Here is a 17,560-nt window from a genome sequence, read left to right on the forward strand (position 1 = left end):
CTTTTGCCCTAGATCCTTGGCTTTCATACTCGCTACTATAGCTTCTTACCTGTGGCCAGGTGAATGGATTGGTTTTATCCCTGTACAAACACCAGTAAAATCCTCAATCCTGCAAATTATTCAGCAGGGGCAAACTGGGACCTAACACCATCAGTGGCTGATTAGCCACTAGACCAACGGGGCCCATGCCCAGGGGCCCCAGCCAATTGCGGGGGCCCTGGAAAAATGGACAAGACCCAACCCGCTCCACCTGGCGTTTGTGCTGGGGAGCAGAGTCAGGGAGCAGGGGTTTGCCCCACTCCTGGTGCTCCTGCCGGGGAACAGGGGAAGCCCCTGTGCCCTGGCCCCACTCCCCGGCAGGAATGCTGAAAGAGCGGGGGGACTGCAGGCTGAAGGGGTGAGGAGGAGTCCCCACTTGCTCTGGCCCAGGGCCCCACAAACCCCTAATCTGCTTCTGAACACCGTACTATAGAATGGATAATGAAGATTGCTTTAAATTATGCTGCCATAATCCTCTCCACAGAAAGCCAAATAATATACTGCAGGCTGGGTCTCCAGCAATCCTTTGGGAAGTGAATCTGTTTAATTCAGGACCAGCAGTGTTCTAACACAGTGGACTTGCTTGAAAAAATACCTGTTGTTTCTCTCAACATATATGAAATTTTAAATGATCATTGCTATTACTGTCATCCTAAATAGAAATCACAGGGGCCCCAGTTTTCAAAAGTGGGGCCCTTTAATACTGAGTGCTTCAGTTCTGGCTGTCCAATTTTAGACCCCTGTTAGGGCTCTGACTTTCAGAATTGTTGTGTATCCACAATTCCAGTTTAAGCTGATGGGAACTGAGGTTGGTCAACATGTGTGAAAATCAGCTATCTAATAAGTGCCTAAAGTCGGGCAATCAGAACTAATGGCTACTTCTGAAAATTTGGCCCAGTATTTCTCTAACACCTTGCTTGTCACCATGAAAGGTTTTCCTCCTTTCCCCCCCCCCCCCCCGCTGCTGGTGATGGCTTATCTTAAGTGATCACTCTCCTTACAGTGTGTATGATAAACCCATTGTTTCATGTTCTCTGTGTGTGTGTGTGTGTGTGTGTGTATATAAATCTCTCCTCTGTTTTTTCCACCAAATGCATCCGATGAAGTGAGCTGTAGCTCACGAAAGCTTATGCTCTAATAAATTTGTTAGTCTCTAAGGTGCCACAAGTACTCCTTTTCTTTTTTCAACACTATGTTATTGCCAGTGTTTTCAAACCTGGGTGGTTAACATTAGGCTCCTAAATCCTACAGTTAGATACCTAAAGAAAATTGGTCTGACTTTCAGAAGTGCTGAGCACCCATAAATCCCAGTGAAGCTGGTTGTAGCTGCATGTACTCAGCACCTCTGAAAATCAAGCCACTTATTTAGATGTCAAATCTGGATTTAGGAAACTAACATTGGGCACGGAGGTTTGAAAACATTAGGAAACTATTCTGACTTCCTGGGGTACCAAAACTCAATCTCTATACAATTTGTGGCAATGTACTGTGTATTAATGAACCATATTCTCTGTTTGTTTGAGTTACAGAAGGATGTTTTTCAGTGTGAAACTGAAATTATGAAACAGGATATAATAGTCTTTATTATAACTCATTTACTAACTCCTTGTGTCTCGTGAGTCACTCAAAGAGCCATTAATTACAAAGAAAAGAGTAAAGGTTGTTGGTGACATTTAATCTGTCTCCTTGGTTTTTATTCATGATAGATACCCAGAGAAAAGAGAAGGAGTACTTGTGGCACCTTAGAGACTAACAAATTTATTAGAGAATAAGCTTTCGTGAGCTACAGCTCACTTCGAAGTGAGCTGTAGCTCACGAAAGCTTATGCTCTAATAAATTTGTTAGTCTCTAAGGTGCCACAAGTACTCCTTTTCTTTTTGCGAATACAGACTAACACGGCTGCTACTCTGAAACCAGAGAAAAGAGAGAGATGCAGTCTCTAAGGTGCCCTTCCTCAGTGAAGCAAATTCTCTGTTTTCACACCATGCCAGGATGGAGCACAATCAACAGAAGTCATTTGGTCAGAGCACATTGACAGAATTCATTTAAATTTTTCATACACACTGTTGGGCTCTAAATTAGCTAACACCTCTCAGTAAAAAAGTTCCTGAGGGATTATTGTGAACAGTTCAGTGAAGATGTCTGTTCAGTGTGCAGCATCTGACAAATAGGCTGATGGGATGCTAGGAAGCGTTCTATTAAAAAAAAGATTATCAAATAGTACAGAAACAGTTATAAAAGCATTGTAATGATATATCCAGATCTCCAGTATGGCTTGAGGCAATGATAATGGGTGAGTCTTTCACCTTTTGGTCAGTAGTATTATCATCAAAGACTGATGGCCTGTGATGGGAATAGAATTGATGACCTTGGCATCCATGTCTGTAAGTGTATCAGTTTTCCACATTTTACAAGCACTATGTTTTACATCTTTCATGAGCACTAGATGACTTTAAATTTTTCAAAGAGAGAGGGCCTGATCCTCCAACTCCAATTAGTTGCTGATCTAACAAAGAAAGCATGTTGATTCAGATACCCCTTCCCCAGAGTACCCTAACTCAAGGCTGGCTGGGCCTCAAAATGAGCAAAGGCCAAGAGCAGTTACTTCTTGACAGATAGCTATGGCCCTACCAAATTCACAGTCCATTTTGGTCAATTTCACGATCATAAAATTTTAAAAATCATAAATTTCATTATTTCAACTATTTAAATTTGAAATTTCACAGTGTTGTAATTGTAGGGGTCCTGACCCAAAAAGGAAGTGTGTGTGGAGGGGGGGGTCACAAGCTTATTGTAGGGAGGGTTGTGGTACTGCTACCCTTACTTCTGCACTGATGCTGGCAGCGGTGCTGCCTTCAGTGCTGGGCAGCTGGAGAAAGGTGGCTGCTGGCACGGTATGGTATTGCCACCCTTACTTCTGCGCTGCTGCCTGCAGAGCTGGGCCCTCAGTCAACAGCTGCCACTCTCCAGCCGCCCAGCTCTGAAGGCAGCGCAGAAGTAAGGGTGGCAATACCATACCATGCCATCCTTACTGCTGCTGGCGGGATGCTGCCTTCAGAGCTGGGCGCCCAGGTAACAGTCACTGCTTCTGACTGCCCAATTCTGACGGCAGCACAGAAGTAAGGCTCTCTATGCTAGGCTTTTTTTTTTTTTTTAACCAAAATTTGCTACCACTCTTACTGTTCGGTCAATTCCATGAATAGTATTAACTGTGGAAGGGTTAGTGTAAACAGGACACTAGTGTTTTGTTAACATGTCATTTTAGACATGCTCTCATCAGGCTGACAGACCATGCATAGGTAAAAACACCACTGGCTTCAGGGCTGTGACTACACATCGCACTGTTAAACAATAATAAAATACCATTTATTTAAATATTTTTGGGTGTTTTCTACATTTTCAGATATATTGATTTCAATTACAACACAGAATACAAAGTGTACAGTGCTCACTTTATATTTCTGATAACAAATATTTGCACTGTAAAAAACAAAAGAAATAGTATTTTTCAATTCTCCCAACACAAGTACTGTAGTGCAATCTCTTTATCATGAAAGTTTAACTTACAAATGTAGAATTACGTACAAAAAATAACTGCATTCAAAAATAAAACAATGTAAAACTTTAGAACCTACAAGTTTACTCAGTCCTATTTCTTGTTCAGCCAATGGCTCAAACAAACAAGTTTCTTTACATCCGAAGGAGATAATGCTGCCTGCTTCTTGTTCACAATGTTACCTGAAAGTGAGAACAGGCATTCGCATGGCACTGTTGTAGCTGGCATTGCAAGATATTTTCATGCCAGATTCACTAAAGATTCATACGTCCCTTCATGCTTAAACCACCATTTCAGAGGACATGCGTCCATGCTGATGACAGGTTCTGCTCAATAAAAATCCAAAGCAGGGTGGACCAATGCATGTTCATTTTCATCCTCTGAGTCAAATGCTACCAGCAGAAGGTTGATTTTCCTTTTTGGTGGTTCAGGTTCTGTAGTTTCCACATCAGAGAGTTGCTCTTTTAAGACTTCTTAAAACATGCTCCAAACCTTGTCCCTCTCAAATCTTCAGATTCTTAAACTTTGGGTGGAGTGCTGTAGCTATCTTTCGAAATCTCACATTAGTACCTTCTTTGTGTTTTGTCAAATCTGCAGCAAAAATGTTCTTAAAATGAACAACATGTGCTGAGTCATCATCCAAGACTACTATAACATGAAATATATGGCAGAATGCAGGTAAAATAGAGCGGGAGACATACAATTCTCCCCCCAGGAGTTCGTCACAAATTTAATTAATGCATTATTTTTTTAATGAGTGTTATCAGCATGGAAGCATGTCCTCTGGAATGGTGGCTGAAGTATGAAGAGGCACACAAAAGTTTAGCATATCTGGCACGTACCTTGCATTGCCAGCTACAAAAGTCCCATGTGAATGCCTCTTCTCACTTTCTGGTGACTTTGTAAATAAGAAGTGGGCAGCATTTGTGACACTGCACTCCATAATGTTTTATGGAAATATGCTTATGAGTGTGACTATAATGTAAATGGAATATGCTTTATGCAAAAGGCCTCTTGTAAGGTATCATTACAAAGCTTATAATCTATTGAGTGTGTTCATCCAATTTGTATGCATGTATCATTCTTGTATCTGAAGCTAGAAATATAAAGTATAACTCTGAGGTCTTATTGTAATCATGCACAGTGTGGGCTATTGATGATGGTTTAGAATCTTGATGGCTCCCATTGACTAGCACAATTAGTTGTAAATGGCTCTGTTTACTTCCAAGCCTTCCTGTGTTCACGTAAGCCAGCCCAGGAAGAATGGCAGAATCCATCTTAAACCTTGTGCTTTTCCGTTTAGAAGGAGGGGTGGGGATCCAGAGAGACAAAAGATTCCCGCCTTGTGTCAAAGCTATAAAAGGGGGTGGAAGAGAAGAAAGGGGGTCCCAGTCATAAGAAAGCCCTTGCTTTTCACCTAAGATGCCTGCTGGAACTAACAAGGACTGTATCGGGGAAAGGATTGGGTTCAGACTAGGAAGGAGTCTACTCTGTGAAAGCTTATTGGAACGTCTGAGGGTGAGATTTACCTGTAAATAGTTTCTTAAAGTATTAGGCTTAGACGTGCGTGTTGTTTTATTTTGCTTAGCGACTTACTGTTTGTTATTTAAATTTTACTTTTTATTCTTAATAAAATCACCGTGGTTTATTAGTAAACCCAGAGTAAGTGATTAATACCTGGGAGAGCAAACAGCTGTGCATATTTCTCTATCAATGCTATAAAGGGAGGACAATTTATGAGTTTACCCTGTATAATCTTTATGCAGAGTAAAACAGATTTATTTGGGGTTTGGATCCCATTGGAAACTGGGTGTCTTGGTGCTGCAGATAGGTGACCTATTGAGCAGTTTTTGGTTAAAGTCTGCAGCTTTGGGGGTGTGGACCAGACCTGGGTCTGTGTTGCTGCAGGCTAGTATGTCTGGCTCAATAAGGCACGGTTCTGGAGTCCCAAGCTGGCAGGGAAAACGGGCTCAGAGGTAATTCCAGCACGTCAGATGACAGCACGTCAGATGACTCCAAGGGGGTCTCCGTGACCGAACCCATCACAGCATTATCTCCCGTAAATGTAAACAAACTTGTTTGTCTGAGCGTTTGACTGAATACGTAGTAGGACTGAGTGGACTTGTAGGCTCTAAAGTTTTACATTGTTTTGTTTTTGAGTACAGTTATGTAACAAAAAAATTGACATTTGTAAATTGCAATTTCATGATAGAGATTGCACTACAGTACTTGTATGAGATGAATTGAAAAATGCTATTTCTTTTGTTTATCATTTTTACAGTGCAAATATTTCTTATCATAAATAATAATATAAAGTGAGTAGTGTACATTTTGTATTCTGTTATAGAAATCAATATATTTGAAAATGTAGAAAAATATCCAAAATATTTAATAAATTTCAATTGGTATTTTATTGTTTAACAATGAGATTAAAACTGTGATTAATTGCGATTAATTTTTTAATCGCAATTAATTTTTTTAAAAAGAAAAGGAGTACTTGTGGCACCTTAGAGACTAACAAATTTATTTGAGCATAAGCTTTCGTGAGCTACAGTTCACTTCATCGGATGCATTCCGATTTCCACCGAATGCATCCGATGAAGTGAGCTGTAGCTCACGAAAGCTTATGCTCAAATAAATTTGTTAGTCTCTAAGGTGCCACAAGTCCTCCTTTCCTTTTTGCGAATACAGACTAACACGCCTGCTACTCTGAAACCTTAATTTTTTTAGCTAATCGTGTGAGTTAACTATGATTAATCGACACCTCTACTTATCACACAATACTACTCAAGACTAAGTAATTCTGCAAATACAGTAGATGAACTATTTCATGTTCTGGACTGGGTGGGCTTTAACTCCCTTCTCTGCTGTCCTCTATAGCTTATCCACTGGCATGAACAGAATGTTTTAAGAAGCGCATCATCCCATGACTCTGACGCAGTATACATCAGACCTCAGAACACGCTTTATAATTTGGCTGTGCTGCTTCCCATTTCTTCTTCAGAGCACACTGCTAATATGAACCTTGGCAGTACTTATAGGGAGCACAATGACACAAGAGTTTGCCTTCCATTCCTCAGCCTCCCCCACACCCTTGCCATCACTTTGGACTTTCTCCATGAACTCTAATCTATTAAATTAATTGATACCCTTTGGAGATTAAGCCAAAATATAACTGATGCATACTAACACAAGGCACATCTCACTATTGTTCACCACTCTAACTTTCATTCTCCCACATTCCTTCCCTCTTTTATTGTTGTTATAGTGTACAGAGACTGAGTAATAACCCTTTAAATAGTTTGTGAGACTTCTAGTGAGCGGCCCTGTCTTCTGTTGTAGAAGCCATCAGAACTCTGCCAGAGCAGCAGTGTGTGTGTGTGTGTATGTATTAGTTAGGCATTGTATGTTTGTCTATACTTGTTAACCATGGTTATCCAGAACCCAACTGTGTCCATGTGGTTTCCTCATATTCTTAATGGTATGTAACAAGCAAAGACACAACAGCTATGCTGTACCATGTTTTCTAATTTATGTTGCAAACTGCCTGAGACTGTGAATCTGTCATTTGTATTTCTGTAAAATGCCATGCACATCTATTGCATTATAATAATAATGAATACTGCATGGGCTTGAACTATATTTTCTTTCCATTTGAATGATACAAGGCTAAAAAAGAAATCACAATAATGCTTATGGCCAATTGTGCAATGCTAAAAACAGGGTTAGAACATTCCTTTCTGAATCCCATATGTGGTCAGGCATTAGGATTACATACCCCTGTAACATTCTTAGCTTACACATGGAAGCTGAAAATGTTATTAATGGTCAAAAAGTCATCTGGCCTTTCAAAGATCCAGCTATATTTATTAGTCTCAGTGACCTGTCGAAGTGAATTCCATAGGCTGACTGTATATTGCGTAAATAAGTAGAGTATTTCCTTTTTAGTTTGTGTTAAATGCAAAGTCTTTTACATTCTCACTTTGCAGACAGGGTGAAAAGTAGCATCACGGTTAATTTTCTAAATGCTCTTCCTAACTTTTTACATGTCAATCAAATCACCTCTTATTCTTCTCCTGTCTCAATTAAAAAAAAGAAAAGGAGTACTTGTGGCACCTTAGAGACTAACAAATTTATTAGAGCATAAGCTTTCGTGAGCTACAGCTCACTTCATCGGATGCATTTGGTGGAAAAAACAGAGGAGAGATTTATATACACACACACAGAGAACATGAAACAATGGGTTTATGATACACACTGTAAGGAGAGTGATCACTTAAGATAAGTCATCACCAGCAGCAGGGGGGGGAAAGGAGGAAAACCTTTCATGGTGACAAGCAAGGTAGGCTAATTCCAGCAGTTAACAAGAATATCAGAGGAACAGTGGGGGGGGGGGTGGGAGGGAGAAATACCATGGGGAAATAGTTTTACTTTGTATAATGACTCATCCATTCCCAGTCTCTATTCAAGCCTAAATTAATTGTATCCAGTTTTCAAATTAATTCCAATTCAGCAGTCTCTCGATGGAGTCTGGTTTTGAAGCTTTTTTTGTTGAAGTATAGCCACTCTTAGGTCTGTGATTGAGTGACCAGAGAGATTGAAGTGTTCTCCAACTCGTTTTTGAATGTTATAATTCTTGATGTCTGATTTGTGTCCATTCATTCTTTTACGTAGAGACAGTCCAGTTTGACCAATGTACATGGCAGAGGGGCATTGCTGGCACATGATGGCGTATATCACATTGGTAGATGCGCAGGTGAACGAGCCTCTGATAGTGTGGCTGATGTGATTAGGCCCTATGATGGTGTCCCCTGAATAGATATGTGGACACAGTTGGCAGCGGGCTTTGTTGCAAGGATAGGTTCCTGGGTTAGTGGTTCTGTTGTGTGGTGTGTGGTTGCTGCTGATATTCTTGTTAACTGCTGGAATTAGCCTACCTTGCTTGTCACCATGAAAGGTTTTCCTCCTTTCCCCCCCCCTGCTGCTGGTGATGGCTTATCTTAAGTGATCACTCTCCTTACAGTGTGTATGATAAACCCATTGTTTCATGTTCTCTGTGTGTGTGTATATAAATCTCTCCTCTGTTTTTTCCACCAAATGCATCCGATGAAGTGAGCTGTAGCTCACGAAAGCTTATGCTCTAATAAATTTGTTAGTCTCTAAGGTGCCACAAGTCCTCCTTTTCTTTTTGCGAATACAGACTAACACGGCTGCTACTCTGAAACCTGTCTCAATTAAGTATTCCTCATCTCTTCTAAAACAAGGTGAGGGTTGGGATCGTAGCAATAAGTTGAGGATCAGAACCCCTGTCCTGAACAATTAATATGGATTATGTCCTTGACCTTGTCCACAGCAACTAAAGCCATGCTGATTCCACACAGTGCTGTTTGAAACAAAATGTGGATGGGCATTCCAATTTAAGGTACTTGTGAAAATAGGAATATTTTTGACATCTGCAGGTAACAACAGCTACTGGATTTGTTACATTCTATATGTTTACCCATGCCTTTTCCTTGAGCATTCACAGTAGCTAAATATGACACACATGGGTTTCAAATGTCATTTTGAACTATGGTGTTGTGATATATAGCAATAATCTCTGGACTTTCATGTGTCTCTCTGTCCTCCCAGACATTGCCGAATGCTGGATTGAATGTCATTGTCCAACATGCTCAGAAGCATGTGTTCCTGTCACTCTCTAGTGGCTGCAGCTTTCAGTGGACATATGTCCCAAGAAAGAGGGGAAGGCAATAGAGAAATGAGGAAGAGGGGTAAAATACTTATGGTAACGCAACCCCCACAATCAGGAATTATTTTCACGGGTACCAGCTACTAAGCTTTCAATTAACTACAAATAAAAACAAATGCCTTCCACAAAACACTAAATACAATTAATAAAAGTCTTAGCAAAATAAGCCCTTTAATGGAAAAGGGAACTCAGGATGTCTGAGTCTGAGCTGTCCCTTCTCACATCTATCCCTGCCCCAGGCCATATATGTTTAGGGAGCTCCCATTTTCCCACAGCAGAAGCTGGGGATAGTAGGTCAGTTTTAGTGAGAGGCCCTGGGGTTTTGAACCTCCCCTTTCATTCTGACCCACCATTCTCACTCCCACTTCCCCGCCAATTCTACTCCCCATCCCCTGTAACTACAAAGAGGTGCTAATAGCGTAATGCCAGCTAATCTTTCCTTGCTCCAACAGAGACGAAGGGCCAGGTTCTGGCACCCTTGCTCACATCAAGTACTCTGAATAATCCCACTGATTCCAGGGGTGCTAGTCACATAACAAGGTATTACTCAATCTGAGTCAGGATGGCAGAAATTGGTCGTTGCTATCTTCTCTGCAAAGCTCCCTTAAAACCACTCCAGGGTTTAAACTGAGACAAAATGAACAGTTCTCATACCATTGTCTCCTATGCATTAGTGCATTGTCTTATCAGCTAAGCCATTAGGCTGTCCAAACTCTTTGGCTATACCATGGGTGACAATCAGGATCCAGATACCTCAAAGGGAGAACCTAGGGGGTTTTGAACCCAAGAATAAGCAATTGAATCAGCTGATTGCATACAATGTTGTTGAGCTATAAAAGTATGTTGGGAAGGATCTCTTATGAAAGCTTGTAATGTACTGAACTTGATGGTTATCCTTGATGAAATGTATACATACTGGTTATGTATTTGGGTATCTCTACAACTGTGCTCATAATTTGTGCTGTAACATTCAGCTCCATCTCACAGTGGTGTACTGGGTAGTCAGATAGGGAGGGACTACTTCCCCAGCCAGATGAAGCTAGCTACAGGCACCTAGCATTGTACAACCCAGGAAAAGACGAAAGATGGGCCATTCAAGTTAATGGGGAAACACTGACACAACTTGAAACTGAAAAGAAAACCCGGGTCTTAGAAAACTAAAAGGGAAGCGGACCAATCGGGGCTCCTTCTGAGCTGCAATGTCTGCTCTGCAAAAATCCCAGACATTTCTTATTAGAGCATAAGCTTTCGTGAGCTACAGCTCACTTCATCGGATGCATAATTTGTTAGTCTCTAAGGTGCCACAAGTACTCCTTTTCTTTTTGCGAATACAGACTAACACGGCTGCTACTCTGAAACCAGACATTTCTTGTAAACCTCCCTCCCCCCCCCCACACACACCCTTCAGCTTTCCCTTCCCCCGGCAGTGTCCTCTTTTGGGGAACTTGAAATATGGTAAACCTATCTGAGCCACAGTGGCATATTAACAGGTTTCAGAGTAGCAGCCGTGTTAGTCTGTATCTGCAAAAAGAAAAGGAGTACTTGAGGCACCTTAGAGACTAACAAATTATTTGAGCATAAGCTTTCGTGAGCTACAGCTCACTTCATCGGATGCATGCAATGGAAAATACAGTGGGGAGATTTATATACACAGAGAACATGAAACAATGGGTGTTACCATAAACACTGTAACAAGAGTGATCAGGTAAGGTGAGCTATTACAAGCAGGAGAGCGGGGGGGGGGGAGGAATAAACCTTTTATAGTGATAATCAAGGTGGGCCATTTCCAGCAGTTGACAAGCATGTCTGAGGAACAGTGGCGGGGGAAGGGGAGGGGGAATAAACATGGGGAAATAAGAAAAGGAGTACTTATGACACCTTAGAGACTAACAAATTTATTTGAGCGTAAGCTTTCGTGAGCTACAGCTCACTTCATTGGAAATGGTTTTACTTTGTGTTATGACACATCCACTCCCAGGCTTTATTCAACCCTAAGTTAATTGTATCCAGTTTGCAAATGAATTCCAATTCAGCAGTCTCTTGTTGGAGTTTGTTTTTGAAGTTTTTTGTTGAAGGTTTTTGTTTTAGGTCTGTAATCGAGTGACCAAAAAGATTGAAGTGTTCTCCGACTGGTTTTTGAATGTTATAATTCCTGACATCTGATTTGTGTCCATTTATTCTTTTACATAGAGACTGTCCAGTTTGGTCAATGTACATGGCAGGGGGCGTTGCTGGTACATGATGGCATATATCACATTAGTAGATGTGCAGGTGAACAAGCCTCTGATAGTGCGGCTGATGTGATTAGGCCCTATGATGGTTTCAGAGTAGCAGCCATGTTAGTCAGTATTCGCAAAAAGAAAAGGAGTACTTGTGGCACCTTAGAGACTAACAAATTTATTAGAGCATAAGCTTTCGTGAGCATCCGATGAAGTGAGCTGTAGCTCTCGAAAGCTTATGCTCTAATAAATTTGTTAGTCTCTAAGGTGCCACAAGTACTCCTTTTCTTTTAGGCCCTATGATGGTGTCCCCTGAATAAATATGTGGACACAGTTGGCAATGGGCTTTGTTGCACATTTCTAGTGGCATATTAAGGCACCCAAGATTACAGGGCAGACAATGACAGAACTCCTTACTGGTCTGTGTGATCCCCAAAATGTTACTGGTTATTCTGAAGAGATCATCCTGACATTAATTGTAACTCATTGTCTTTGACTTCCCGCCAAACAATTTAGAGACCCTTTCAGAATGTAAAGCCTGTAATACTTTAAGGGCAGACGTTGAATTTATCCATTGATTTGTATTTAAGAAGCACTGACCTCTGAGATTGAAATTTTGCCACAAGCATCATGGAATTCTGCCTATTTGCTCCAGTTTTTCATGTTTAGAGCTATTCTTTCATTGATTCAATTTCAGGAGAACATACACTTGTTCATAAATGTTTTACAACAGTGCTGTTTAGCAGCCCTAGATGCTTAAATTGCATCGAAAGGTTAAACCTAATTCTCAGAGCGATTGTAGACAATGTTAGGAATTTTATTCCTCTCCACTTATATTGAGCTATTCATCTTGTTGTTCTGAGTGAGAAATGTCTAACGCTAGAAAATATCATTTCAGTACAAGTTGTTGTGTGGTGATAGATTTGATACAATCCCAGAGAGACTGACATGTGCTGATGATTATATTCAAACCTCTGGTAGGTAAGCGATCTCTGAACATGTGGCCCTGAGCATAATGAGAATGGAATTCCTATCTTGATAGCTAAGTTTCCAGTGCTTCTCCCCAGTTTAGGCAGCTTGTGTGAGCCTGTGTGGGGGACAGTTTATGGTGTGTCATATTATTTCTACTCCAGAAAAACAGAAGAAATACGAGCATACATATTGTTCTCATGAGGTTCCCATTGTGATTTGTTAGTCTCTAAGGTGCCACAAGTACTCCTTTTCTTTTTGCGAATACAGACTAACACGGCTGCTACTCTGAAACCTGTCATTGTGATTAATGCTATTAATATTCGTAGGTCTTGTTTTTGTACTAAAAATCATGTAGCCAGTAGTTCTTTGCTCAGAAGAGTTCTTCATTACTTTTGAGAAGCCACAACTACAAAGAAACTACAAATGTAATTTGTTTAACACTGCTTCTGCTTGAGGGTAGATTTATTTAGTCCTCTAAAAGTGAGTGCAGCCTTAGTTGGAGGGTGGCTTCTATTCCATTTGTTATGACAATATGTGCTTGGAACAGGATATAGAAGATTATATAGACCTGAATTCATTTCTGTTGTTCTCTGCAAAGCTGCAGTAAACTACCTATTGTCTAATAAAGGAGGAAACAGCAAAGCTGTAATTCAAATTGGGGTCTTTCCAAAACAAGAGTATGGGGGGAAATCTGTCAACCACCATTATAATGTTATATAAATCACATGTGCTTTGTTTTTTTTAATTCTTGAGATTTTTCAAAAGGTATAATTTTATGTGAAATAATTTGAGAAGTTCACTTTGATATAAAAGGCATATATTGCATGCAGGAGGTTACATAATTTCTATATATAGCTGCAAAAGACTCTGCTTCTTCCTCCTTTAAATCAGGGGAGGAATCTAAATACATAATGGTGTATGTATATATTCATGTAATATGTACACACACTGTTGTAATGCAGCATATAATTGTAGTTTTCTGCATACACAGGACCACAATACTTGGAAGTAACTTCACTGTTGCTATAAATACATTTATACCAACTCTTCCAACTGCATCACTATCTGCAGTGCAGAATGATCCCATGGCACTTGGAACTTTTTACCCATCAGCTGTCCTGCTTGAAACCATTTACAGGCATGTAAAACAGTTTCAATTACAGTTCAATATAATTGTTTTCCTAATAAACACTTTTGCATGAAATTCTGTCATTCCTGATGTTTAATGTTCTTTCTTTTCACAGATATAAAATGAATTGTCTTGGCTACCAGTACCAACATTTTGCTCTCGCTCACTCTTCCTCCCTTCAAAAACACACACAGCAGTATTGTGACAATCAATCAAAATTATTGTAATAATATTTTTCAATGTAGGCTTCACAGACACTCTCATTTAAACTAACTATAGGAATTTTGAATAGTGTTAGAGCTGCAGAGTGGGAATCAGAATTCCTAGGGTCTCTCTTTATCTCTCTCACTGACTGAGAAGTGGCAGAATCTCTATCCCATTTTCCACACTGTATACATAAACAACAGGTGTCCAAAATTCATCAGCATTCAGCACGAGCCCATTCTTCCTGAAATTTTCCTTTTTCCTTAAGAAAACTAAAATACAAATCTCAGCTTCCTCCTTATATTGCTGTATCTAGGGATTTTTCTGAAAGACTTCTTATTTTCTACCCAATCTTTCTGAGAGAGAAAGAGACAAAAATTTTTATACTCCCAGGTTGCACCTAATAGGACATACCTACTCTGGATATCAGGGTGAATCAGCAAAATAGCTCTGCTTTTCTGTGCAGGTACCTAATTTCTAAGGCCATGTGCCATTCCTTGTGTCATCATGAAACTCATTTAACCTTTCCGCATCTCAGTTTCTCTGTCTGTAAATTAAGTATACTAAAACCTATTCCAACAGAGCTCTGTGTAGCTAAGTAGAATAATATTTGTCAAGTGCTTTGAGATCCTCAGCTGAAACACCCTGTAGACTTGCAAAGTATTATTTTTAGATCACACAATGTAAAGTGAAGCAGAGAGTAAACTCAGTTTGGCTTTAGTAACAAATGAGATGAAGCAGCAATGCTAGGAATACACAGTACCATAAATATACGCAGTAGCCCTACCAACCTCATAGTTGTTTGCAGCTAATAGTCTCCGTTTCCTCAGTTTTCAGGTCAGGACAAATAGAGACTCTAATCATACCTGAAGATACATTTATTGCTCTCTGACAAGCTAGCTGTTAGCAACCTTTGCAAGTATATAAAATACAACTTTTCTGCATGACAGTAAGAAAAAATGCATGTCTCTGTGAGTGTGAAAAAATAGCCTCCTTTTCTATATATTTCACATCTGCAAAAGGCACATGATGAAACAGATTCATGATGACAGTGTGTGTTCTTCTCTCTCTCACACTTATGATTCTACTAGCATTGTTATAAGTGAAGGAGAATGGCAGTATTTTCATAGAATCATAGGACTGGAAGGGACCTTGAGAGGTCATCTAATCCAGTCCTCTGCACTCATGGCAGGACTTAGTATTATCTAGACCATCCCTGAAAGGTGTTTGTCTAACCTGCTCTTAAAAATCTCCAATGATGGAGATTCCACAACTTCCCTAGGCCATTTATTCCAGTGCTTAACCACTCTGACAGTTAGGAAGTTTTTCCTAATGTCCATCCTAAACCTCCCTTGCAATGTAAGCCCATTTCTTCTTGTCCTATCCTCAGAGGTTGAGAAGAACAACAATATCCTGTCCTTGGTCTTCCTCTTGCTTCTAATGTATTTGTAGAATGCTTTGGGTATACAGCTGTCAAGTCCTAAGTAGTATTATTAGGATAGCACTTACCTGACCTGAACCATATATGCAATCTGTAATTATTCCACATTCTCTAACACCAGAATTACTCAACCTATTAAACAGCTTTACTCAGATATCAATTAACAAAATGGGAATTTGGGGTACAGAAGAAATGCAGTAATGGGGCCTGTTTGATTAACACTGATATGTTCAAAGGTACAGAAATTGAGATGCATTTAATCATAGAATATCAAGGTTGGAAGGGACCTCAGGAGGTCATCTAGTCAAACCCCCTGCTCAAAGCAGGACCAATCCCCAACTAAATCATCCCAGCCAGGGCTTTGTCAAGCCTGACCTTAAAAACCTCTAAGGAAGGAGATTCCACCACCTCCCTAGGTAACCCATTCCAGTGCTTCACCACCCTCCTAGTAAAGAAGTTTTTCCTAATATCCAACCTAAACCTCCCCCACTGCAACTTGAGACCATTACTCCTTGTTCTGTCATCTGGTACCACTGAGAACAGTCTAGCTCCATCCTCTTTGGAACCCCTGTCATAAAAATGAAGGGAAGGGTAAACACTTTTAAAATCCCTCCTGGCCAGAGGAAAAACCCTTTCACCTGTAAAGGGTTAAGAAGCTAGGATAACCTCGCTGGCACCTGACCACAATGACCAATGAGGAGACAAGATACTTTCAAAGCTGGAGGGAGGGAGAAACAAAGGGTCTGTCTGTCTGTGTGATGCTTTTTCTGGGGACAGAACAGGAATGGAATCTTAGAATTTAGTAAGTAATGTAGCTAGATATGCGTTAGATTATGATTTCTTTAAATGGCTGAGAAAATTAAGCTGTGCTGAATAGAATGGATATTCTTGTCTTTGTGTCTTTTTGTAACTTAAGGTTTTGCCTAGAGGGATTCTCTATGTTTTGAATCTAACTACCCTGTAAGGTATTTACCATCCTGATTTTACAAAGGTGATTCTTTTTACTGTTTCTTCTATTAAAATTCTTCTGGTAAGAAACTGAACGCTTTTTTCACTGTTCTTAAGATCCAAGGGTTTGGTTCTGTGGTCACCTATGCAAATTGGTGAGGATTTTTATCAAACCTTCCCCAGGAAAGAGGGTAAAAGATTTAGAAAACTTTAGATGTTTCCAAACAGACGCTTTCCTAATAATAATAATACTGGTTGGACGTTTGGTGGTGGCAGCGAAAGTCCAAGGGCAAAAGGTAAAATAGTTTGTACCTTGGGGAAGTTTGGTAAAGCTGGTAAAAGTAAGCTTAGGAGGTTTTCATGCAGGTCCCCACATCTGTACCCTAGAGTTCAGAGTGGGGAAGGAACCTTGACATGGTGGCAGAGTGGTGGGATTAACTTGAAATCATTTTGAGATCAATTTGAGATTTTTTGAACCAGAAACACAGATTTTAAAAGGGAATTTTTTTTCCTCTGGGCTGCTGGAAAGCAGGTTTCCAACTGGAAGTAGTTGGAGTCTTTCTCTCTGCTTTGGGGCCAGAGCAGAGACAAAAGGGAATTGTCTTTTGTGAGCTGGAGTTTTCTCTACCTAAAGGCAGGATAGTTAACCTCCTGCAGGGAAATTCACAAGTCTTCACAGACCTGAAGTTTTTTTTTCCTAAGAGCAACTAGCGGGGTTTTCTGCTATTTGCCTGGAACCAAAGGTGTTAGGGTTTTTTTTTTTTTTATTTTTCTGTAGGCTGACAATCACTATCAGAGAATATAGGTATCCTATTACAGCACAGCAAAATTTTACAAGCCAAGTTTTGTTTGTTTTATTTCTAACCCTTGGGTGTAAAGTTAGTAAAAAAACCAGAGAGATAAAAGATGACAGAAACCAAGACACTACACAAATTGGAGTTAGCCAGAATGGAGGCAGTGAGAGAGGCAGAATGACACTGAGAGGCTGCTCACAGGAGAGAAATGGAGGCAAAGGACAAAGAAAGGGAGGCAGCGAAAGAGGCAGAAGAACACCAAGCGGCTGTCCACAGGAGAGCAATGGAGGCCAAGGACAAAGAACTGGAGGAGAAGGAAAAAGAGAGGAAGCATGTGAAGGAGGAGAAGGAAAAAGAGAGGAAGCATGCACTGGAGATGGAGAAGGCAAAGGCTCAGCAGAATATACCAACAAACCCTAGCAATCCTTCTCCAGGTACCACTTCCCATTCCAGAAAGTTCCCCACCTACAAGGCAGGCGATGATACCGAGGCCTTCTTAGAAAACTTCG

Source organism: Dermochelys coriacea, chromosome 2, assembly GCF_009764565.3.
Source record: "Dermochelys coriacea isolate rDerCor1 chromosome 2, rDerCor1.pri.v4, whole genome shotgun sequence".
Lineage (NCBI taxonomy): Eukaryota > Metazoa > Chordata > Testudines > Dermochelyidae > Dermochelys > Dermochelys coriacea.